The sequence below is a fragment of the Balaenoptera physalus genome (assembly GCF_965194825.1).
Source record: "Balaenoptera physalus genome assembly, chromosome: 15".
NCBI lineage: Eukaryota > Metazoa > Chordata > Mammalia > Artiodactyla > Balaenopteridae > Balaenoptera > Balaenoptera physalus.
The window spans coordinates 58,744,349-58,768,975 of record NC_138894.1 but is presented as its reverse complement, the minus strand read 5'-3'; the positions used below and the strand labels follow the sequence as shown (position 1 = coordinate 58,768,975).

Here is a 24,627-nt window from a genome sequence, read left to right as displayed (position 1 = left end):
GCAGTTTCCAGGGTAAGAATACAGCCTGCTTGTCCAAGCTCCATCCACACTGCCAATAAGTGACACTCCTTGGCCCCAGGTGGGCCTCTTCAGTGGCATGGCCCACAGGTCTGGAAAAGGGACCCAGAGAAGAGACCATGTCAGCCCTGAAAGCAGACTTGACCCTTTTGAGAAAGGAATTTTGATGTGCCAGAATGTGGTCCGGAAGCGAGGCGAAGGCTCCAGTGGGCATATTCTCTTGGCTCTGTTGGTCCCTTGTCCCATGAGAAGGGACATGGCTGGGATAGGCCTAGAGCAGGACCCTCTAAAGCCTGGGACCCCAAGCTGACCGACCCTTAGATTTATCTAAGGTAGAACTGGGCAGGAGTACTCTTAAACTCAGCATGTACTGACATTAAGTTTCTTGGTTTTGTTCTGGTAGCTGGATGAACTAATACCGATCATCACAATAGACTATATGAAGAATTTCACTGAAGGTAACTTGTCTGAGGCAGTGGTTCTCAACTGGGGGCAATTTTGCCATCGAGGGGCATTTGGCAATGTCAAGAGACATTTGGGGGATGTTACTGGCATCTAGTGGGTAGAAGCCAGGATGTTGCAAAATCTCCTACTACCCTACAATCCTACAGAACAGCCCCCCTGCAACAAACAATGATCCAGCTCCAAATATCAATAATGCTGAGTGTTTGATAAGTGAATTTTAATATCTTGAGCCTGTGCATTCGGACCTGCCTGCTGCAGGATGCTGCGCCTGGAAAGTATAAGATCACAGGCAGTCGGGGCTCCTAAAGAAGGACCCAGAGTGACTGCTTCCAGGAAAAAAATGGGTCAGTATCAGCAGAAAAACAACTTGATGGCGAACTTGGAACTGTGCTATCAGCCTCAACAGGTGCACTTGAGGCCCAGCAATTGGCCATGCCAAGCTCCCATGAGACCAACCAGTCCCGAACCATGGATCCCTCTTCCTTGTGCAACTTTGCCGCCATCGCCCCCCACCCCCAATCCCCTTGTCTTTGGTCTGCACAGGAGCAGCTCTCATTCAACTAAATCTCCAAGGTTGAAACGAATTGGCTGAGTTTTCTTTACAGCTTGACACCATGCCCCACAGTGTCTACTTTTCTTTTATCAGACTCTACACCTCAGGACACAGACAGAATTTGGACTTAGGCCTGTGTGGTCAACAGAGCAACCAGTACTATCTCCCCAGAGCAACCAGGAGTCTGGGAGAGATGCTTTGGGCAAGATTTTACCAAATGTTTCTGTCTTCCCTCTTGCCCAGAGCAGAAAGTGGTGGTCAGGACCGGTTGGGTTCTAAACACCAAGCCCCCTTTACCCCTTCCCCAGGTTGATGACAACTTTTTAAGGTGAGAATACTGCAGCCACTTAATTCTTCTAGACATAAAGTAATCAGTAGCTGTGTCCACTCTGAGCCTGTGAGCAGGATGGACCAAGTTCAACACCACTGCCTTGTCTGCACTGTAAGTAAGGCCTGGAATCCCAGCAGTTCTGGGGTCTAAAGGCTTTTCAGGTTCCTAAAACTTCCTCTATGTCCAATAATATTTTTCTCTGAAAATTTCCCCAGTAATTAGCTAAGCGAAAAGGAAAAGGTGTACCTTTATTGACACTCAATTCTTGATTAGTCTAGGAGGAATCCTCCCATTTTAGATATCACCAGCTTCCTCTTTTGTTCCACTGTTCTTCATTCATTCATAAATATTTATCTGACATCTCCCAGGTCCCTTAGCACAGGGGTGTACAGTGGTGAAGGGCCATTTTCCTGTATAATATTACCCAGGCTGACTCCAAGATTTGACATCTCAGTCATGAAAAGGAGAAAAAGTTTTAATGAAATACGTGCCATGCAATTTCACCAGTGTAAAAACAACATCCCAGGGAGATAATTCTTTATACCTCAGTTATTTGGGTGATATAAGAAGGAGACTTAAAAATAGTGATATCATCCTAGAAAGGGAAGGGAAGGATCCTGAGTGACTGGTTGTCTTTAAAAAGCACCTTGATCTTGCGCATTTCCTACAAGTAAATAGGCGCCCATCTTTCAAGATCTGAGAACTACTAGTGAGTGGCAGTTTTATGGAGAAATAGAACAAAGCTTTCTTTCTGCAGTAAGGATATATTAGATTGATGTTGCTTTTTTTAAAAAGTTTCCACTGACCTTAAAAACACTGAAATCTAGGAAATTGGATACTGGAGTTTGAGGATGAGGGAATCCCAGGGTTGTGAACACAGAGCCACATCGACGAAAAAACAAAAGGAAAATGACAAAAGGAGGCCGCCGCCTGAAAGACTAGGAATCCTGGTCTCTGCAGGGATCCCAGGGGACTGCGAGGCACACGGCCCGGCCCCATTCGTGCCACGTGACCCTTCTCTCTGCCTCCCCGGGGCCTGGAGACAAAGGAGACGGGAGGAGACTTGAGGACAAAGAGCTGTAGAAACCAGCCCTCAGGTGAGAGTTTCTGCCTTTGTTTTTGATCTCACCCCAAGGAAGTTAAAAATTAACCCAAGCTGGTAAGAGGACTCAAGTCTGTAGAGGCTGTGAGGATCCTTAAGGGTCCCTGCTCCTCCGGTCTGTTCGCCGTTCTGAGACCGGAGAGCGGACGAGAAAGACTTTCCTGACACTCTCGAGCCCCGCCCCTCCCTTCAGGTCTCTCCTTCCCTCAGGGTCTCCCCTCCGACCCTCCCGGGAGCTCTGGGCAAACCTCCTCTCCCTGCCACCATCTGAGCGTTTGTGCCTTAAGTTCCCTGTAACCCCGGCCGACTGGTTACAGAAGAGAAACTGTGCAAATGAGTGTCACCGAACAGCCAAGCGGTGAGAAAGGAGATCTTTTATTTGTTATTTGATGTTGTTCAGAAAAATGCAAACATCATGATAATGAGGCCAGACTAGAACAGGTGGGGAAAGCAGGACAGAGATTCAGGTCCCTGCATGGCCCTGGAATCCATTTCCTCTGGGTATGGTGAAACTATTTCCTCTAGCTTCAAACTTATGATGATATTCGTTATTTGGAGTGTTTGTGAGTTTCTCCTTCTCACTCTCTTCTCCCCCTGCCCCCTCCCGGCCGCCCCCCACACACACACTGAGAGCGAGATGCAGTTTAGAAATCATATCTCTGTTGAACAGACTATGAAATTAAATTTTGGAGAAAAGGAATAAAAATCCCAGTTCTACAGCTCGATGTTGAGTTTATCTACCTAGTCTGTTTATTAGTGGTTTTGTCTTGGTTTCCCACCTGCTCTCTTCCCCTCTCATTTCTCTTCTGGCCGATGGAGAGGAATCTTGGAGTTGCAGGCTCTTCTAATCCTTTTCCAATCTTAGAGTGAGGATGTCCATTGATGAGGTCAGTTTCTCGAAAGCGACCCGGTAGGCAGATATAAGGAAACTGCATGTCATATGTTTTCTTTGGTTGCTTATTAGTCTGTCATTAACTCTAAGGACACCATTTTCCTTTACTTTTCACTTTTTTGAAATTGAGGTCCAATTTACAAACAATAAAATGCACAGATCTTAGGGGTAAGGTTCAGGGAGTTTTGCTTTTTTTTCTTTTTTTCTTTTAAGCATTTTTATTGTGGTATAATCTATACACCATAAAGTTAACTTAAGCATACATTTCAATGAGTTTTAGTAAGTTTATGGAGTTACAACCATCACCACAATCTAATTTTAGGACATTTCTCTCATCCCAAATCTGTCAACGTATTTTTTTTTTTTAATAAATTTATTTATTTATTTATTTTTGGCTGCGTTGGGTCTCCGTTGCTGTGTGCGGGCTTTCTCTAGTTGCGGAGAGCGGGGGCTACTCTTCGTTGCGTTGCGCGGGCTTCTCATTGCGGTGGCTTCTCTCGTTGCGGAGCACGGGCTCTAGGCGCGCGGGCTTCAGTAGCTGTGGCACGTGGTCTCAGTAGTTGTGGCTCGTGGGCTCTAGAGCGCAGGCTCAGTAGTTGTGGCACACGGGCTTAGTTGCTCTGCGGCATGTGAGATCTTCCCGGACCAGGGCTCGAACCCCTGTCCCCTGCATTGGCAGGCAGATTCTTAACCACTGCACCACCAGGGAAGTCCCAGTTCAGGGAGTTTTGACAAATGCATATAGTAGTGTAACTCACACTTCTATCAAAATAAAGAACATTTCCATTACCCCCCCACCCAAATTTCCTTGTGCCCTTTCCCAGTCACTCCCCTCCCAATCCCACCCCTGTCCAAGGCAACTCTGTTCTGATTTCTATCACTTTAGATTGATTTTGCCTGTACTAGAATTCCATGTAAAGGGAATCATACAGTATGTCCTCTTTTTATCTGGCTTTTACTGCTTAGCATAATATTCTTGAGATGCATCCATGTTGTTGCAGTTATGTGTAGTTTGTTCTAAAGGTACTTTGATAACAAAACCCCACAATTTATTGGGCACCCTCTGTGTGGAGGCTGATCTTAGGCCCTGTGCTTGGTGTTGAGAGCATGTATGGCTTTGTTTTGTGTCAGCTTAGCTGAGCTGGAACTATGGTTCCCAGAATTCCCTTCCCTGTATATTCTAGGTACGTGTTGGCTACAACAGAAATTTGTGTGGTATTTGGAAGATGTACATTGAACAGCAGCCATGTTTTTCATTCTCTGAAGGCAGGTGTGGGGCACCAGGCACTGAGGCAGTTCCTGTGCTCTACTAGTAGTTCATAGGCATGAGGCAACATCCAGGCTGCAGTTTTGCCAGCTCCCGCCAGATCTCCCTTAGCTTCTCCACGGTCCGGGCCAAGTGCGTGTGGGTCCAGGTGAAGGTGACAGCATCTCTGGCAGGGCACCCATAGCATCAAGATTGGAAGTGGTGAACATCAGGCCTGGGTTTTAGTTTGTCCTCATGAGTTCCCATTGTCCTCGCTCTCATTCAAGTCCAGCTTTCTTTCCTGACTGTCAGTATGGTGACCCATAGAGCCTGAAGGCTAAACACTAGATACACTGGCAACAGCCTTGCTGTCTTCCACCAGTTTCCACAGTTGTGTAATTCTATATAATCCCTATAATACATTGCCTATTCTGTATCATTCATAAAGTTTCTACTTCTCTGCTCAAATCTTGACTGATTCAGGAAGAACTAGAAGTCAATATTCCTTGTAGGCAGTAGGCAGTGCATCCAACATAAAACCTAGCCTCCTAGCTCCTTAGATTTAAAACCCAGCAGTCCTGGACTCTGAAAACCCCTGGAACTGCTCCACCTCTACATCTCCCAGCACAAATGCTCTTACTTACCTTCCCCTCACTACAGCTGCTCCTGGACCCCATCTAGACTGCCTACCCTTGACTGCTCCTTTTTTTCTCAGTCCATATCCTTCTTCTGGCTTCCCTGTATCTCTTCTCCAGTCTGCGTCTCATAGAAGACCGCCTGAATGACTTTCTTGCCAGTAGCTTCAATGCCGTTAAAAAACAATTTCCAAACTTGGAAACTAAGCAAGAGGATGACTACATGTCCTTTCCATGTTAAGCATGGTTTAACAGGCTTACCCATGATTATTTAGTTATCTAGAAGAAAAAATCCAAGATTGACTTTGCTATTTACTATTGATTATATCCCAGGCACTGTGAAGTTACACGTTAACTTACAGATTGTTGTCTAATAGAGATGCAAATGATTTCTGTCCAGTGGGAAAGATAAACTATGGGTTTGTTGCCCTGTTGGCCATCAACCACTTTTGTATCTAACTTAGCAAACATATTCTAGCATTTTGTTTGTTTGTTTGTTTATAAATACCCAGTTTCTCAGTGTTCTTAGAACGATATTTACCATCTCACTGGTTCATTCATTAATTGATGAATCTTTGACACGTGTTTGTTTCATATTTGTGTCAGAATCATGTTTTTAAATTTTGAAAATTTTACTTTTTAAGAAAAAATATTTATTTATTTGGCTGCGCCAGGTCTCAGTTGCGGCACACGGGATCTTCATTGCAGCATGTGGGATCTTCAGTTGCGGCATGTGAACTCTTAGTTGCGGCATGTGGGATCTAGTTCCCTGACCAGGGATGGAAACTGGGCCCCCTGCATTGGGAGCGTGGAGTCTCAGCCACTGGACCACCAGGGAAGTCCCAAAAATTTTACTTTGACAATATCTTCACTCCTATCCATTTGGAACATCAGGTCTATAAACCACCAACCCTGTGTGCATCCAGCCATTTGCACCAAACTGTTCTGGGATGTGGTTTTCCTCCAGCAGTGTCCAGCAAGGCCAGATGTAGATAAGGCAGTTATGGTTACTCTGCAGTAGTTGCATTAACCACCTCTCTTTCCTATATCTTCCCCTTCTTCCTCCACTCCTCCCCCTCAGCCACCAAATATGCTCAAATTTTGCCTATCTTGAAAAAATATCACTCTTGACCTGAGAGCATCCAAGCACAGGGGCAAACACCATGGTTGTTGCTTGGGTTATCACACTCTTGAATCACTGACCTTTCCTCTCTTGGAGTGGGATGAGCCAAGATTTAGGTAAGAAATTAGCGGGGAAGGAGGAAAGACAGGCCTGTTTTGATTCTTGACTTGAGGTTACCCTGACCCCAAGCAAAAGTAGTTCTTCATATTTTCTGTCTTTGCTTACTGGATCCTCCTAGAACCTGAATTTCGAGGTCGAAGTCTCACTTATAACATTGGATTCCTTTGCTAGCCACATACCTTTCCGTGTGTATTTCTTATGAGGACCCTCATTCATTCATCACATATTTATTGTCTACATAAACAATGCACTGCGCTAATTGCTGGTCCTTGCATCACAGAACCCATGGTCTGCTGTGAGAGATGGACATTATTCAAATAATCCCCCAGTACAGAACTACATCTGTAAAAAGTACAATAAAGGAGAGCTACTTAGGAGTCTAGGAGGATCTGACCTATCTGGTAGGATCAGTAAAGGTTCCTTTGAGGAAACAATGATCATGCTGATGTCTGAAGGATGAGTAGGTATTAATTAGACAAAACTGAGGAACCAGGACGTTTTGGACAGGGAACAGAGCATTGGCAAAGCCCTGCAGAATTGGGGAGGATCAAGGGAGAGCACAGCGTGCAAGGGAGGAGCAGAAAGAAGACTAGAATGACAGGGGCTCCACGAGGCTGGACAGGGAGGCAGGGCCAAACCACGAGGCCCTTAGGAATTAGGATTTCATTCTTAGAGCAACGGAAGGCCAATGGAATGGAGGTGGGGCAATCAGATTTGTGTTTTGGAAGATTACTCTGGTTGTTGTGTACAGAATGAGTCTAAGGGGTACATGAGTGGATATAGGAAGGGGTGGTTAGTTGAGACCAGGATGCAGCTTGATGCCAGGTCCCTTGACTAAATACATCTTTGTCTCACACCAAGCACTCCCACACACCTTCAACCTCTTCTCTGTTCCTCCTTGGAGGTCTCCATTACCCTATTTCTCCCTCTACCCCGGCCTTTATAAAAATGTATAATTATTGTCTCTTTCACTAGCATGAGCACTTCTCAATGGCAATGACTATGTCCATCACTCTCTCCCTTCCTCACCCTCCCGGTGTTTGTAAACTGATGATAGATGCATAGTAGGCTCTCAAATAATGTCTGTAGACCTGAAGTGTGTCTTCCTCCAGTTTTCACTCCAAGGTCAGGGAAAGGCTGTACTCGCTGCCACCACCCTTCCTCTCCCATTCATTTCCACCTCCTCTACATTCTACCTCCAACACTCCAGTGAAACTTCTCTTGCTAAGATCACCACGACCTCTGGGTGGCCAAACACGATGGACAACTTTAGTTCTTGTTTTAGCTTGAACTCTGCCCATTAGTTTCTTTCAACTGTTCCTCCCTTTTGAAAACTTCTCTGCCCAAGTTTCTACAACACCACTCTCTTCTGGTACTTTATTTATTTATTTATTTTTAATGTTTTTTGCCGTGCCTCAGGCTTGCAGGATTTTAGTTCCCTGACGAGGATTGAATCCACACCCTCGGCAGTGAAAGCACAGAGTCCCAACCACTGGACTGCCAGGGAACTCCCTCTTCTGGTACTTTAATCCTCTGATTGTTTCTTCTCAATAATCTTTTTTTTTTTTTTATAGAGTTTCTTTCTTTCTTTTTTTTTTTTTTTGGCTCCGTTCCATCTTCATTGCTGCACATGGGCTTTCTCTAGTTGCAGCGAGCGGGGGTTACTCTTCGTTGCGGTGTGCAGGCTTTTCTCATTGCTGTGGATTCTCTTGCTGCAGAGCATGGGCTCTAGGCTCACAGGCTTCAGTAGTTGTGGCTCACGGGCTCTAGAGCGCAGGCTCAGTAGTTGTGGAGCACTGGCTTAGTTGCTCCGTGGCATGTGGGATCTTCCCGGACCAGGACTTGAACCCATGTCCCCTGCATGGCAGGCAGATTCTTAACCACTATGCCACCAAGGAAGCCCTCAGTAATCTTTTAAGAACTCTGGTTCTTCCATCTGTCCCTCAAATTGATGTTCCTAGAGATCCAGCCTCAGCTTTCTTTTCTTCTCTTCCTGGCTGATTAATTCATACAAACTTACAATTTCAATTATGACCTTAGGTATTGATGACTCTAATATCTATCCATATATCCATCTGAAAACTTTCTTCTTAGCTCCAGACGTGTATTTTCAACAGTGCTCTAAATAGCTGTACCTAGATTTACAACAAACACCTCAGACTCAAATATGAACTCATCCTCTTCTTAGAACCCACCTCCAAACCTGCTCCCTCCCCTTCACTCCTTGATTCTGTAAATGACACAGCCATTTCCCTTGTCACCAAGTCTACAAAACTAGACTCATCCTAAACTGCTGTCTTTTTCTTATCTCCTACATCCTGTTGACTCTACCTCCCAGACACCTCATAGGTCTGCACCCCCTTCTCTGGGACTTTCTCCCCGTCAATGTCAGTTCAAGCCTTTGTTTGCTCTATCCTTTTTTATGGTCTCCCTGCCTTAGTCCTCTGCCCCTCCAATCAATCCTCTGTATGACTATCAAAGGAATTTTTCCACGCATCTGACCTCATCACTCTCTGGATTAGTCATCACTTAGATAAAATCAAACTCCCTTAACATCTGGCCTTTACTTCATCCATCTCTCATCATCTCCCTGTATGCACCTTTTACTCAGTTTGGGAAGCTAAACTACTATTAGCTTCCCAAACTTGTCACACAGTTTCCCCATCTTTAGACCTTTGTAAAGCTGTTCCCTCTGTTCTGAATGCCCTTTCCCCACTTGTTGACCTGACAAATTCCTGTTCATCTTCAGGACAATTTGAGCACCCTCTCCTTTGTAAAGCCTTCTCTGTGCTCTCATAGCACCTTCACATTTGTAAAGCACACTACTTACCTTCTACTCTAGTCATCTTGACCTGCCTGCATCCTGACTATGAAGTCCTTGAGCAGGTTGACCATGTCTTGTCCATCTTAAGATCCCCAGTGCCCAGCACTGTGATGAATCCAGTAAACGTTGATTGGAAAGACAGATGATTATGTGAAAAGAAAGCCTCTTTAGTCAAGAATTTTACTATTGGATAAAAATAGCTAGTATATAAGTAAAAATGCAAAAGGAATGTAGAGTTATATTCAAGTGAATGGAAATTAGTAAAAAGCCATTAGACTAAGACCAGAACTTACTAATAAGACAAGCATCATGAGTCTCTTGGAATGAAATGGGTAATTCATTGAATGATATTAGAAATATATGTTATTTTTAAAATATATTAATTTAAGGTCTTGACCTCATGCCATGCCCCAAGATTAAGTCCATATGAGTTAAAGAATTACTGCAAATAATAAAATCATTTTTAAAAACTAGGAGAAAAACTCATCAAATAGTTATTTGTTTTCTGAATAGGAAATCTCTTTCTAAGCATAACAGTAATAGAAGAAAAAAAACCTGAAACGGCTGATAGATGTGATCACATGAAAATATAAATCTTCTGTAAATAAAAAAATCATAAAATTACAAGTCAAACAATAAACTGGGAAAAACACTTGTCTATAAATATGACAAAGTTTTCACCTAAGTGCTTACAAATTTTTTTCTTCCAGTTTTATTGAGATGTAATTGACATACAGCACTGTATAAGTTTAAAGTATAAGCATGATTTGACTTACATATATCATTAAATGATTACCACAATAAGTTTAGTGAACATCCATCACCTTATATGATACAAAATAAAAGAAAAAGAAAAAGTATTTTCCTTGTGATGAGAAATCTTAGGATTTACTCTCTTAACTTTCATATATAACATATAGCAGTATTAATTATATTAATCATGTTGTACATTATATACCTAGTACTTATTTATCTTATAACTGTTACCCAGCTTGGGTCTGCTCACCTGATGCACTGCTGTAGAGCCAATCTACTGACACTGGGTTGTGGTGAAGGAAAGTACAGCGTTTATTGCAGGGTGCCAAGCAAGGAGAACAGGTAGCTCATGCTCAGGAGACCCAAACTTCCCAGTGGCTTTTAGGGAACGGTTTTTAAAGACAGTATGAGAGGACTTCCCTTGTGGTGCATTGGTTAAGAATCACCCGCCAATGCAGGGGACACAGGTTCAAGCCCTGGTCCAGGAAGATCCCACATGCCACAGAGCAACTAAACCCATGTGCCACAACTACTGAGCCTGCGCTCTAGAGCCCACAACCCACAACTACTGAGCCCGTGTGCCACAACTACTGAAGCCCATGCACCTAGAGCCCATGCTCCACAACAAGAGAAGCCACCACAATGAGAAGCCCATGCAACGCAATGAAGAGTAGCCCCCATTCTCCACAACTAGAGAAAGCCCATGCATAGCAGTGAAGACCCAATGCAGCCATAAATAAATAAATAAATAAATAAATAAATAAATAAATAAATTTATAAAAAAAGAAAAATAAAGACAGTATGAGGGAGAGGGTTGAGGTGTATGTGATCAGCTTGTGCACAGTTCTCTGACTGGTTGATGGTGACGTAACAGGGTTATGTTTTGGTAATCTCAGCATTCAACCTTCTGGCTCCAATTTGTCTAGGGTCTACGTGCTGGTGGTTAACATGCAGTTAATTTCTTCCACCTGGTGGGGGTTTTAGTATCTGCAAAACAACTCAAGGATATGTCTCAGAATAATATCTGTATCTCTTGAGGAGAAACTAAAGGTCCCTGACTTTGTTTTATGGCTAAACTATTATTATTTTGTCTCACTTAATTGAGGAGAAACTAAAGGTCCCTGACTTTATTTTATGGCTAAACTATTATTATTTTGTCTCACTTAATTGTTTTCCTTTGTTTCTGCATTTTCTCATGTCTCTGATTAAACCTGCTGTTTGGAATATGGGGAAAGCCTGGGAGGCTAAAGCTTTTCTACAAACAAGAGGTAGGGGATACAGGGCGTGGTCCCTCCCCAGGAAGACCCTACAGGGTACTGCTCAGTTTCATAACTGGAAGTTTGTACCTTTTGACCACCTGTATCCAATTCCCCCTCCTTCACCCAGTGCTTATAAAAATTTATTTTAAAAACCACTAAGATTTCAACAGAAAATATACAAAGGACACCTACACATAGTATAAAAAAAAGAAAGTGTAATAGTTAATAAATTAACATCATTTGTTATCAAAGAAATACAAATTAAAACAGTGATTAGGTATTATTTTTTTGCCTATCAAACTGACAAAGATTTAAAAGATGGTAATAGTCGGACTTCCCTGGTGGTACAGTGGTTAAGAATCCACCTGCCAATGCAGGCAACATGGGTTCGAGCCCTGGTCCAGGAAGATCCCACATGCCACAGAGCAACTAAGCCCGTGCGCCACAACTTCTGAGCCTGTGCTCTAGAGCCTGCGAGCCACAACTACTGAGCCCGTGTGCCACAACTACTGAAGCCCGCACACCTAGAGCCCGTGCTCCACAATGAGAAGCCACCGCAATGAGATGCCTGCGCACCACAACGAAGAGTAGCCCCCGCTCACTGCTACTAGAGAAAGCCAGCGTGCAGCAACGAAGACCCAGCACAGCCAAAAATAAATAAATTTATTTTAAAAAATAGTATATACATTAAAAAAAAAAAGATGGTAATAGTCAATGAAAATGAGGGTCCAATGAATCACACACTCATGCCCAGCAGGAAGAAGCTTAAATAGAATAACTTTCAGGAAAGCAATTTGTAAATAAGTATCAAGGGGCTAAAAATGCTCTCATCCTCTTACTCATTAATTCCATTTCAAGAATCCATCCTATGAAGAAAAGAGAAATATATGTAAAGGTTTATATGCAAATACATTTGTCTTTCCATCTCATACTGAAAAAACAAAAAAATAGAAGCAACCTATATATCCAAGAATAAGGAAGTTATTGCTTAATTATAGCATATTCATACAATGGAATATTATGCAATAATTTTTTTAAATAATGTTTTTGAAGAATAATTAATGGCGTGGAAAATATTTATGATATAATGTTAAATATTCAGTGTATAAAACTATATACCAGGGCTTCCCTGGTGTCGCAGTGGTTAAGAATCTTCCTGCCAATGCAGGGGACACAGGTTTGAGCCCTTGTCCGGGAAAATACCACATGCAGCGGAGCAACTAAGTCCGTGCACCACAACTACTGAGCCTGCGCTCTAAAGCCCGCGAGCCGCAACTACTGAGCCTGTGTGCCACAACTACTGAAGCCCACGCACCTAGAGCCCGTGCTCCACCAACAAGAGAAGCCACCGCAATGAGAAGCCTGCACACCGCAACGAAGACTAAATAAAAAAAAAACAAAACTGTATACCATGTGATCTAATTTTTAAATTAAATGTTCTATAGCATTCTAAATATGAATACAAGCAAATATTCTAGAAAAAAAGTAAGTATATGTGGATTTATGAGTGATTATGGTTTCCTTTTTTTATGATTTTCTTCTTTATGCTTTTATATATTCCTCCAAGCATGTGTTATTTTCATAATTATAAATCGGTTTGGAGTTGTTTTTAACATCTGATTATCAATTTATTAAAAAGGTTGGTTTAAGCATCTGCAATGGTGACTTCAGCCTCGACTCCTGGCTCAATACTGATGGAAGTAATCTGCTTGTCAATCTTAGAAGGACTGTGCAAGTCAGTGTGTCGCTTGTGGATCCTCAACTGAAAATGACCCCAAGTCTTAGAACCTTCACCACAAGGAGTTTTCCTTGTAGTTATTCTCAGAGGCTTGGTAGGCATCCGAACGGGTCCTTTCACTTTGAGATTGTTTTTCTTTGCACCTCTGATCAGGTTAGCACAGACCTTCTCCAAAGACTTCACGTTGCGGCTGGTTAGAATAATTTTAATTCGGTGAATCCCCACCTCTGGCTCCACCGGAGTCTTTCTGGTATCTTTAAAAGCCAAGGCTGTGGTGAGGCTTCCTGACCGACTCGTTCAGCGAGAGTGAACAGCGGTGAGTCAGGGAAGCGGGCAGTCCAGGGCTCCGTTGCAGCAGCGACGGGCGATCGTGTCTTCCTCAAAGAGCCAGTTTTGTTTTTTGTTTTTTGGTTTTTTTGACCCACATAGGTTTGAGGGGAAGCTGAAGTCCATGTGGAGGTGAGATCCATCAAGTAAAGCTGACTGCCCAGCAGGCGGCTGATGCCACCTTCACCTCTAGTCTTCCCATCTACTGGAGATGCATAAGTTAGCAGCATCAGTTAGGAAACTGTGCTTCTACCAGCCAGTCATCTATCTTGGGCAGAGCTAGCTCATGGGGAAGTGGTGTAGTTCCCTGGGTTCCAGCCTGGCTCTGCTATGCGCTACCACTCTCTCTACTCTTGGGAAGCTACCTGACTGCCCTGCATGCATTTATAAAACGGAGGCAGTAATGGTAACACTTAACACCCATTTCAAAGAAGGAAGGTCCCCTGTAAAGATGAGCATTCAATTACAAGCTTCTTTTGGAATCAGGCGGACGTTAGTAAGTGCCAAAGTTTATCTGATACACAAATAAACATGTCTTTTTTTAATATTTATTTTATTTATTTGGTTGTGCTGGGTCTTAGTTGCAGCAGGTGTGCTCCTTAGTTGCGGCACGTGTGCTCCTTGGTTGCGGTTGGCGGGCTCCTTAGTTGTAGCGTGCAAAATCTGAGCTGTGGCATGCAAACTCTTAGTGGTAGCATGCATGTGGGATCTAGTTCCCTGACCAGGGATCGAACCTGGGCCCTCTGCACTGGGAGCGCAGAGTCTTAACCACTGCACCACCAGGGAATTCCCACAAATAAACATTTCTTTTAGTCTTCATGACTTAGACATAAACTTTAGGGTTGACATCAGCATTCAGTGGGTTAATGCATATATCCAATCAATGATTTCACAAATTATTGAAATATTGTAGCTTAAGGTCTAAATTGTTACAATTTCTTAAAACTGGACTTGCATGAGAAATTAAAATATAATAATATGGTACTTAATTATTAACCAAAATGCTCTCTCAGCTGAAATGCTTACCCATTGGGCTGCCATGAATGTGTTCAAATAAGAATCATTCTCTTTGCTGTTAAGGAGAAGATCAGTATCCAGACTGAACTTTGGAGCCCTGAAAGAAAAGCAATTAACTTCTCCTGAAAGATTCTTCTGGGAATTAGTTCATGAACTCCCCAGACCTCAGTCTCATGATGGATTTGGGTACCACAATGTATCTTTCTTCTGGAAAGCTTAATGTTGTACGCTAGTATTATTGTCTGGTGTTAATATGCAGCTCTTTATTTTTTAACTTCACGTGTGTCTGATCTCTCCCAGCTGGGCTGGAGGTTCTTGAGAACAGGATCTTTTTCTTTTTCTTCCTAGACGCCATTAATTACTCCCTGGATGCCATTAAAGCTTAGTACAGTGTTGTATAACTTAAATAGTTTAAGTACTTAGTATATATGTATTAAGTAAACAAGTTACAATTTAATGCCAAGCCAGCCCTGTGCTTCAGGGCGGTGATTTGACAGGTACCGAAAAACCATGCTACCTCAAACACCTCCCTCAGAGACATGCTTCTATGCCTAAGATTCCTATCATCACTTGCCTCTTTTGGATAACAATTGTCTCCAGAAGGCCTGAATTAAAATGTAAATATCTAACCTTGGAGATGTCACTCACTAGCACATTGTCTTTAATAGTTTCCTAGCAGGGAGCTTGGGCCTAGGATTAGGTCCAGGGAAAGAGCCAGAGAACCTAGCATCCAACTTTGGGGTGCAGATTACATGGAGTACCCCAACAACGTCTGTGACAGAGGAGGGGTGGAGCACAGAGCAGGAGTCCACTGGGCTGGGCATCTGTGGGGTGGGGCCGGGAATGCCTAACTGGGCCAAAGTGCATCTCCCGAATGGAGCTATAGCATAGAGCCTTCGCAAACTAACACAGCGCTGCTGGGTATGAACCAAGTATTAGAGTGAATTCCCATCTGACCAAGAGGCACAAATGACTGGTCCAAGGGTACACTCGGAGCATTGTCTGAGTGGTGACTAGAAGCTGGGTCAGTGCTCTTTGCAGGCTGTTCTACTTTCAGAAATAAGTGCTGATTTCATTGCAATTGCAATGAGAACCTAAAGCAGGAGAGCAGAGGAGAAACAATTTGGGAGGGAACCAGAGGGCTTTATTAACTCAAGCCCTCAAGAGTCATGGGGAGATGGGTCGATGTGGTGTGGCCCTTGACCCACAACCAATATAGCTTCTGAATTCTCAGCCATGTGTACATAAACATACATGCCCACGTGCAACATACCTATGCTCAAGTGCCTCCACATATATAATTCCAATTTTTTTTTTCTATAAGTTTTCTGCTAGGGTGGGGTAGGAGTCAGAAGTCAGCAGCATCCCAAAGTGAGTGGAAAGGTCCTGGCTACCAGACAGGGTCCTCTCTCCTCTACCAGCCCCCAGCAGGAAGCAGACAGGGAGGGTTCCAGTGGTTGTAAGGGCTTGGCTGCTTTATTACGTTCATTCTTATGGGCGTTTTTACAAGAACGTACAAAATATTGTATAGCCTCTCAGTTAGAAAGTATGACATCCTATTTTAAAGAATGAAGGCCCCCTGTAAAGATGAACACCTAACTACAAGCTCCTTTGGGAATTAATCCAAAGTTATTAAGCGCCCGAGCCTATCTGATACACAAATGTTTATTTCTCTAAGTTTTGACAACTAAGACATAAGCTTTGGGGTTGATAGCACTGAAGCTACATGACGTGGGGAAAGAGTATAGGTTTTGGTGTCACAGACCTAGGGTCGAGCCTTAGCACCACCATTCACTAACGAGATTTTGGGTGTTACTTAACTTTGTTTAAGCAGTTCTCTCACTTGTAAAATGGAAATAAGTGATACAGTCTCTGTGAAGATTAAATAAGATAATGTGAAGAACGCACCTTGTGAGTGCGTACCGAATGTTCATTTTCTCTTCTCTTCCTTTCTAAATGGTCAGCTGAATTAACAAACCACTAAGGAAGATTTCTGACCAGGAGCCAAATAAGGCTCTGAAAACTTTTGAGGGTAAGAAGAATCCAAAAAAATAAGCTGAAAAAGAGAAAACAGCCTGTTTCATTAACATTTACAATGATCTAGAACTGGGTAGTAGCCAGACCAATCCAGATCCTATTAATTCTGCACACTGGAGTTATCGGTGTGGGTATATGTCTCGCCACTGAAGCTGGAAAGTCATCGACTGAGAGCCCTAATTCTGTCTTACTGAAACAGAATCTCCACAGAAGTAGAATGGAGACCCACAGTTTGATTGTTGATTAAAACAGAATCATTTTAATCTCCCCTCCCCTCCCCTCCAATTGGTTCTGAAATATCATTAGGTAATTTTGGATCCCCTTAAGTCTTACTCATTGGCCAACTTTCGCATTTTTGCCCCCACTTTATGCCCCCAAATGAATTTACCTATGCTTTCAGATGGACCTATTTCTACGGGGTGAACTAGCTTGGATGGCATATAAGCTGAGCTACGGCTGTGTCCTTATCTATACTTGTGAAATTCCACTGGTTAGCGATCTCCATTCAACACACCTACAGCTTTCTCCTACAAAGCCTTTTGGACCTAAGGATAGAAGCAGTGTGATGTCCTCCATGTTCACATGGCTTACTGACCCTTCATCAGTCTGAGATATTCTTTGAACTATTCGCAGCATTTAGACCCGCATGCTATTTTTTCTGGGCTGTCTTTTTGACCAAAGAGGAGATAGAAATTGGTCCCTAACAGTACTCCAACTGTGTAAGTGACTCAACTCACCACGCATTAGCTCCTAGCTGTATTCCAGCAAGTTCTGTCAGCAGCTGACCACAGGGGAAAATGCTAACTGTAGATTTGTTCTCTACAGGACTTTGTATCATCACCATCATCACACCACCCCTATTATAACCTGCTGCTTGTTCACCTAATAAATCTTTTGTGGAAATGATAATGTGGTCATTACTTTATCACAAGACTTCCCTACAAACTCCTGGAAGTTCCCATTCTTTTCTTTTTACAAACAGGGAACCAACAAAGAGATGGCATGCCCTCCCTCCCCCCTCCTCTATCCACATCAGTGACTGATGATCCTTAGCACTAGGACAGGGGACAGCCCAGACTCCCTGGAACATTATCAAACCGAGTACATTCTGAGTCAGTACTATATACAGTGATGTGTGTTGTATGTGGTTCAGCTGGACTGTGACACTTGGTAATTCACTCATCCTGAGTAGGATTACCAATGAAATTAAGTTTGTGACATTTAGTTCATTCTTATCACACATCTTGATTTTCTAGGGACTTCTCAGGGGTCCCTATTGGGACATACAGATAATTCCAGAAAGGAAAGCAATCTAAGTGTGCATTTTTATCCTTTGTTGTTTCCTTATCATGCTTTGTAAACTGCCAATGCATTCATTCTCAACCAGCAACATGAGAACCCAGGGCCACCATCCTGTTGGGCCCTGTCCAGTTACCAGGAGAGGGAACTTCCTCACAGTTGTGTATGTATACTTGGTTGCTTCAGAGATGTCATTAAACATGAACACTGAAAAAAGCTCTCAGGTTTCATCAAGGCTGTTGCCAACACCATAAATTACCCATCATAAAGACCCCACCCCTCTCTGATACTGATAAGGCAAAGGTTAAGGTCCATCTCTGTTTGTTACACTCTTATTTCCTTCTGTCTAGGCCAGAATACAATTTCTGGAACCAACTGATTCCTCTCTCAGCTGTCTTTAAGAACACTGTATTCTTTTTACACTGTTGAATTAACTCATACACAAAGTAAATGCCCAATATTTATTAATGATCATGACTCAATCATTCAGGTGGTTATGAGCTAAGACTGGTCACTCCATAGCCCCTATCTTACCATGCTCTCCCAAGAGACCACAGCCACCCCTCTCCATAAGACTGTCACCACCACTACACTCTGCGGGGGTGGGCAGTCATCCTGAAGCTCCCGGACCTTCCTACTAACTATCCAAAATCCACACATCTCGGGCTGATTTCCCATCTCCCTCCAAGAGCCTGTCAGGTTAATCCTGTCATGCTTTATATCTCATTTGCCTCAGTCACTGCCAGGAAAACAAGCCCTCTAGGAGACCCAGCATCAACACCGGACACTCATCCCAGAATCCCTGAGTTCATCGCCTAATCTGATCCAACCCTTCCCTGCCCTCCCTGAACTCTTCCACTGTGCCCTTTGCAACCCCAGATCCGTCACCATCAAACATCCTGATAACCTCCTCTTCTTTGAACATTCCCTCCATCTCCTGGCAGTAAGTGAAACTGGCGGTCCCTGATTATCCCATCTCCCGAGCAGCCCTCTCAGGTAGAAGGTACTCATATCCCAGGCACCTAAGGGCCAGGGGGTATAGTAGGTGTGCTGCTTGTCATTTCCAAATTATTTCTTTCCTCTCCTCCTTCTAAACATCCAGCTCCTTTGAAGTCCCTCCTATCACCTCCTGTCCTTCCAGATCACTTACTCAAGAACTCCCATTGTCACAGCTCTTCAACCTTGTCTGGCAACTGCTTTTCTCTCCTCTCGTCTTCACTTCCAAACCCTGCTTAGGTCCCACGGCCCAGCATTTTCATCCCACTTCTGCAAACATCTTGCCTAACAATCTTGTCCTTCTCTCTTCTGTCATATTGGCCTGAAATATCCCATTCTCTTTGAACCCAACTTCCTACCTTCTCAGAGCCTGCACCCAAGCAGCTGGTCATTGCTGGAGGAAATAACACAAAGTAGTTGATAGATTTCACTTTGAGTTGGTGATCATGAACCTCAAATGAACACTGCATACTGCCTGGCAAATACTATCAAGTTTTCTGGGAAAGTTCACTTTCCCACTCTAAAATGACTTTCTCCATTTTTCCTCAAAATCTCCCACATTGCAAAGTTTTAAGGAAAAATAGAATGTTTACATAACCTCAGAGTATCTCCCCCAGAATATCTATTAAAATTCTGATGGTTTTAGGGAACTCCCTGGTGGTCCTGTGGTTAGGACTAGGTGCTTTCACTGCTGGTTTGGGCCCTGGTTTGATCCCTTGTCAGGGAACTAAGATCCCGAAAGCCACGTGGCATGGCCACCCCCAACCAAAAAAAAAAAAAGCAAACAAAAAAACCCAACTCTGATGGTTTTTTAAAATTAATTAATAATTTATTTTTTGGCTGCGTTGGGTCTTCATTGCTGCATGGGCTTTCTCTAGTTGCCGCGAGCGGGGCTACTCTTTGTTGCAGTGCGCAGGCTTCTCATTGCAGTGGCTTCTCTTGTTGTGGAGCACGGGCTCTAGGCACGCGGGCTTCAATAGTTGTGGCACACGGGCTCAGTAGCTGTGTGGCTCACGGGCTCTAGAGCGCAGGCCCAGTAGTTGTGGTGCACGGGCTTAGTTGCTCCGTGGCATGTGGGATCTTCCCGGACCAGGGCTTGAACCCTTGTCCCCTGCATTGGCAGGCGGATTCTTAACCACTGTGCCACCAGGGAAGCCCTGATGGCTTTAACATCTGTCCACAGTTTCTTTTATACTTCATCATTCAGGAGGTGATACTTAACTTCCCTCCCCTTGAGTGTGGGCTGGATAGGGTGACTCAAATGAATAGAGTATGAAAATGGAAATGCAGCAACTTCACAGTGGGAAAACCTGGCAGACATCACCCTATACAAATGATCCAAGTAATAAATCATGTTGATATCTTGTACCCCCGATACGATTCAATGAGAAGTGTGTAACACCTCTGCGGCATTCTTCCCCCAAACACATAACCTCTGACTACTCATGAGAAAACCTCAGACAAACCCCAACTGAGGGACATTCCACAAAACTGTACTATACAAAATACTCTTCACAAGTGTAAAGGTCATGAGAGAAAAGGAAAGACTGAGAAGTTGTCACAGACTGGTAGACACTAAGGAGATATGATGCCTTAATGCAATATGGGACCTTAGATTGGATCCTGGAACAGTAAAAGATCATTAGTGGAAAAACTGGGAAATTCCCAATAAAGTCAACAGTTTAGTCAATAATATTGTACCAATGTTAACTTCTTATGGTTATGTGAGATGCTAACAATAGGGGATACTGGATAAAGGACATATGGGAACTCTATACCATATTTTCATCTCTTTCATAAAATCTAAAATTATTTCAAAATAAAATTTAAAATAACTCATATCTCCTCATCCTCATACCCTTCTTGCAGCTGGTGACCTCACCCCATACATCCTTGATAAAATAAAATGGTCAGAACAGTTTCATTGTCCACCACATTAGCTAGTATATCTGCATCTGCCTCCATCCTTCTGTTACGGTAGGAAACTGTCCCTGCTCTTCTCAAGGGCTCACCCCTCCACTCTGGGTCCCATCCTCTCTCCTCTCTCCCTTTCTCAAAGTTGTCCCTCCTCTAGCTATTCCTCATCTCCCCTATTTCGTCAATCTCCCCTCTCTCCTGGACCATTTCCGTCACCATAGAAACATGTTATATTATCCCTCAGATTAATAAGACCCTTCCTTGAGCCCTCATGTCTCTCAGGTTACTACCCTATTTCTCTCATTGCCTTGGCTACATAATTTCCAGGGCCCAGTACAAAATGAAAATATGGGTTCCTTATTAAAATATTAAGAATTTCAATATTGTTACAGTAGAGCATTATACCAAGTATGGGGCCCTTCTAAGCATGGGGTCCTATGTGACTGTGCAGGTTGCATACCCATGAAGCTGGCCTTGAGTGCTAGACTAGGCAAACTAATTTATGGTGGAAAAAATCAGAATTGGGATTGCATCTGGAAGGAGCAGGGATTGATTTGAAAGAGAAAAATAGAACTTTCTGAAAATGATGGTTATATTTATCTTGATAAGAGTCCATATCACAGGTGCATGAATTTGTCAAACTCATTTAATGTTACACTTATATTTTTTTCCTTCTTCTTTCACCACACTATAAAACCCTCTAAGCAAACACTGATCGCTACATAAAGATATACGTACTGAAGTAGTTAGAGAAAAATGTGTAATGAAGCCTGCAGTTGACTTGGAAATGCATCAAAATAATAAGACAGATGAGTAGATAAATGGATAGTTATGTGATAAAGCAAGTACAGTAAAACATTAATGGTATAATCTAAGGCTGGATCTCTTCTCTCAGCAACTGATAGAAGTAGACACAAAATCAAAAGGAATTTACAAGACCTGAAAAATACCATCAACCAACCTGAACACTCCACCTCACAAAATAGTTATTCTTTTCAAGCGCGCATGGAACGTTCACCAAGACAGACCATATGCTGGGGATGAAAGACACCTTAAGAAAGTGGTTGCCTCTGGAGGAACAAGAATCAGGACAGGAAGGAAGCTCTTTTTATTTTAAACTTTATAGTACTACTTGACTTTTATACTATGTACATGCATTTCTTTGATAAAAGTAAAACTTTACTGTATTATTTTAATTATAATAGATATCACTTAATAAGCATGTACATATTGATATTAATGTACTAAATAGTATACTAAGTGCTTATTATATGGTGCTTTGTATTTCATAAAATAATTTCAGGGGTAGAAAGATATGAAAAGGGTTTTTTCATGGAAGGGGTTAGGCATTTTGCTTTGGAGACAAAGTTTACTTTAATGACAAACATAATGACACTTGATAAAAATTATACACACATATGGATATGTATTAAGGTGGACTCTGAATATACAGACTATTTTTATAAACCTAAACCAAACTAAATAATATCTCCCACTCTGCAGAGAGTACATCCTATGAAACCAGGTTCTTTAGGATATGTGAGAAGTAATGAACAAGTAGTATGAATACCAAACTGTTAACAAGGATTATCTAGGAGAGACAGGGGTTTGCTGAATAGTGGTCAAAAAGAGCTTTCATTCTTCATTCTATATAATGTATTTTTGTTTTCTACTAATGTATTATTCATGAAATAACTAAAATTTTAAGAACTAGTAGCCCTTTATAGCAAATGTTTACACATTACAGTCTCCTCTAGCCATCTGCAAGAATAACATTCATCCCATTTAAGGTTTCATTAAATTTTACATATTACACACATATACACACACACATGCTCTAAAATCTATGTGAAGAAACTATACTATAGAATATTAAATAAGTAATTTTCTTAAATAGTACCCCTAGTTGTTTCTTTTTAAGGAACATGATACTAACTTTTCTCCAATATTATTTATATTTAACATGTTATCTTTTTGATTTAGAAGTATCTCTTAACATTCAAGAGAAAGTCACAACCAAAATCCCTATCCTAGCAATACTTTGCACTACCCATTATATCTTTTCTTGACTAGTTTCTCTCCTTTTCTATCCATTCTTTAGCTTTGATGTTGGTTTTTTTAACAGGGTTCTTAACTGACGGACTGCAAGAGTTTGGTCAGAAAAGTTTAAATACAATTTTTAACATTGTCATATTTTTTCTTAGTCAAATATATATCAAACTGACTACTGTGAAAATTAAAAAGCAACATCTGTAAATTTTAAGAACAATCTAAAGAATATACTTAGGTAGGAAATCTTACCAAGATTTTACGAAATGTTCTTAAATATGGCACTGGAACTAAAAAAGATTCACAAAGCATAAAATGAGAGCAATTTTGAGCAGTGACAAATTGAGAAGGTGTTAAAAAGCTATAAAAATAAATAATATCTTGGATGTATACTCAGATACTATGAGTCAGATTAGTGTGGTGTTTTGTCATTTATTTAATAATCATGTTTATTCAATTCACATTATTGAAATGAACCATTTAATAAACAGCTGTCAAGTTATAAAAAGATGGGGTTTTTCTTAATTAGGTAGGTAACAGATTTAGACCTGGCAATGGAACATTTTGCAAATAAAGCCACAATAACCAGTTTTATTCTTGGGAAAAGTGTGTGTAGTTTGGGGGCTGAAGGTAGTGTGTACCTTCCTGAAAACATCCAAAATGCAGAAGATAACAAAAATCTGGTTGATAGCTGTTCCTGACTTGATAGTACTATTCTTTTCATTTAAAGAAATTTTTGAACAGATCACAAAGTTCCAGAACTAGGTCTAGCTCAGATTTACAGATTTAAAATATTGATAGGATTTCCTTAATATGTCAATAATCAAATAGTTAAATAACTTATTTAATGTCCAACTAAAATCACATTATACTGGTATTTACTGCAACAAAGTTATTATTTACATTAATCAACTGGCAATAGGCGGGTACAACACACTTAAATTATTGCTCAATAAAAGCATAATCCATGACTTTATATTTGTAAAAATTAATCAAATTTAGTTGAATCTTCAAATTGCCTGTTCACTTTTCCTCTTTTGAACTCTTTCTCCGATGATTTAAACTGAAAAAAAAAAAAGACTTTTAAAAACAGGTCATAATGATATTACAGCTAACAAAAATACCATTAAAAACACTTAATACTTTTAATAATTATTAAAAGCTTCAAGTCACTACACTTATTTTAAGAGTGTAACCACAGCGTATTGTAATTTGAATTCATTTGCACTGAAATAAATTATTGTCCTTCGTTTCTATTTCCTTCTATTTTCGAAATACTCATCAACGTTGTTCTCTAATATTAATCGACCCTGGTAATCTCAGTTTCCAGCATTTCGCTCTATGGGAACACCTTCAAGTGCTAAAAAGGCTTATAAGAAAAAGAAAAGAATTATTGACAATAATTATAAAGATCACATGAATTTGTCATCCCGAGAGCTAGGCACATTCTTCTTTTTTTCTAGTTTCAAAGGAGTACAATTAAACGGCCAGGTAAAGCTCGAAGGTCTTTTTTTATTGTGCTTGGGACGGTCTTCCGCTTCTCTTTGTATTCCATTTTGCCTTCCGCCTTCATCCTCCCGGCCCCCTCACTCTTTCCTCCAGGTCCCATTTCTTCGAGGTTTCAGAGTCGTGCTCCCTCCGGTAAAAAGGAAGCCTCAGTATTTTCAAACTTTCTCCGTGGCCACCCAGGGTCCCACCCTTCCCGCCCCCACAGACCGCAGTAGCAAGCACCTGGCGAACCCGGCGCACACCTGGGGAGGGGGTGGTATCCCAACGGCCGCGTTCCGAGTGGGGGAGGGGAGGGGAGTCTGTTCCCTCCCCCCGCCTCCCGGCGGTGACTCATAGCCGAGAACTGGCCGGCAGAGGTGAGCAGCCTTGGGCAGGGGCCGGGGGCGGGGCCGCCAGGTCTGGAAGGTCGGCTCC

General features: G+C 42.1%; 1 pseudogene across 1 annotated transcript; it reads right to left on the bottom strand.

The window, feature by feature from the left end:
* Positions 1-12,963: 12,963 nt before the first annotated feature.
* On the bottom strand, positions 12,964-16,340 carry LOC309643502 (small ribosomal subunit protein uS10 pseudogene; annotated as a pseudogene). Its single transcript has 2 exons — positions 16,315-16,340; positions 12,964-13,354 (listed from the first exon to the last, which is right to left on the bottom strand). The product of its transcript is annotated as a small ribosomal subunit protein uS10 pseudogene (transcript).
* Between the last annotated feature and the right edge of the window lie 8,287 nt (positions 16,341-24,627).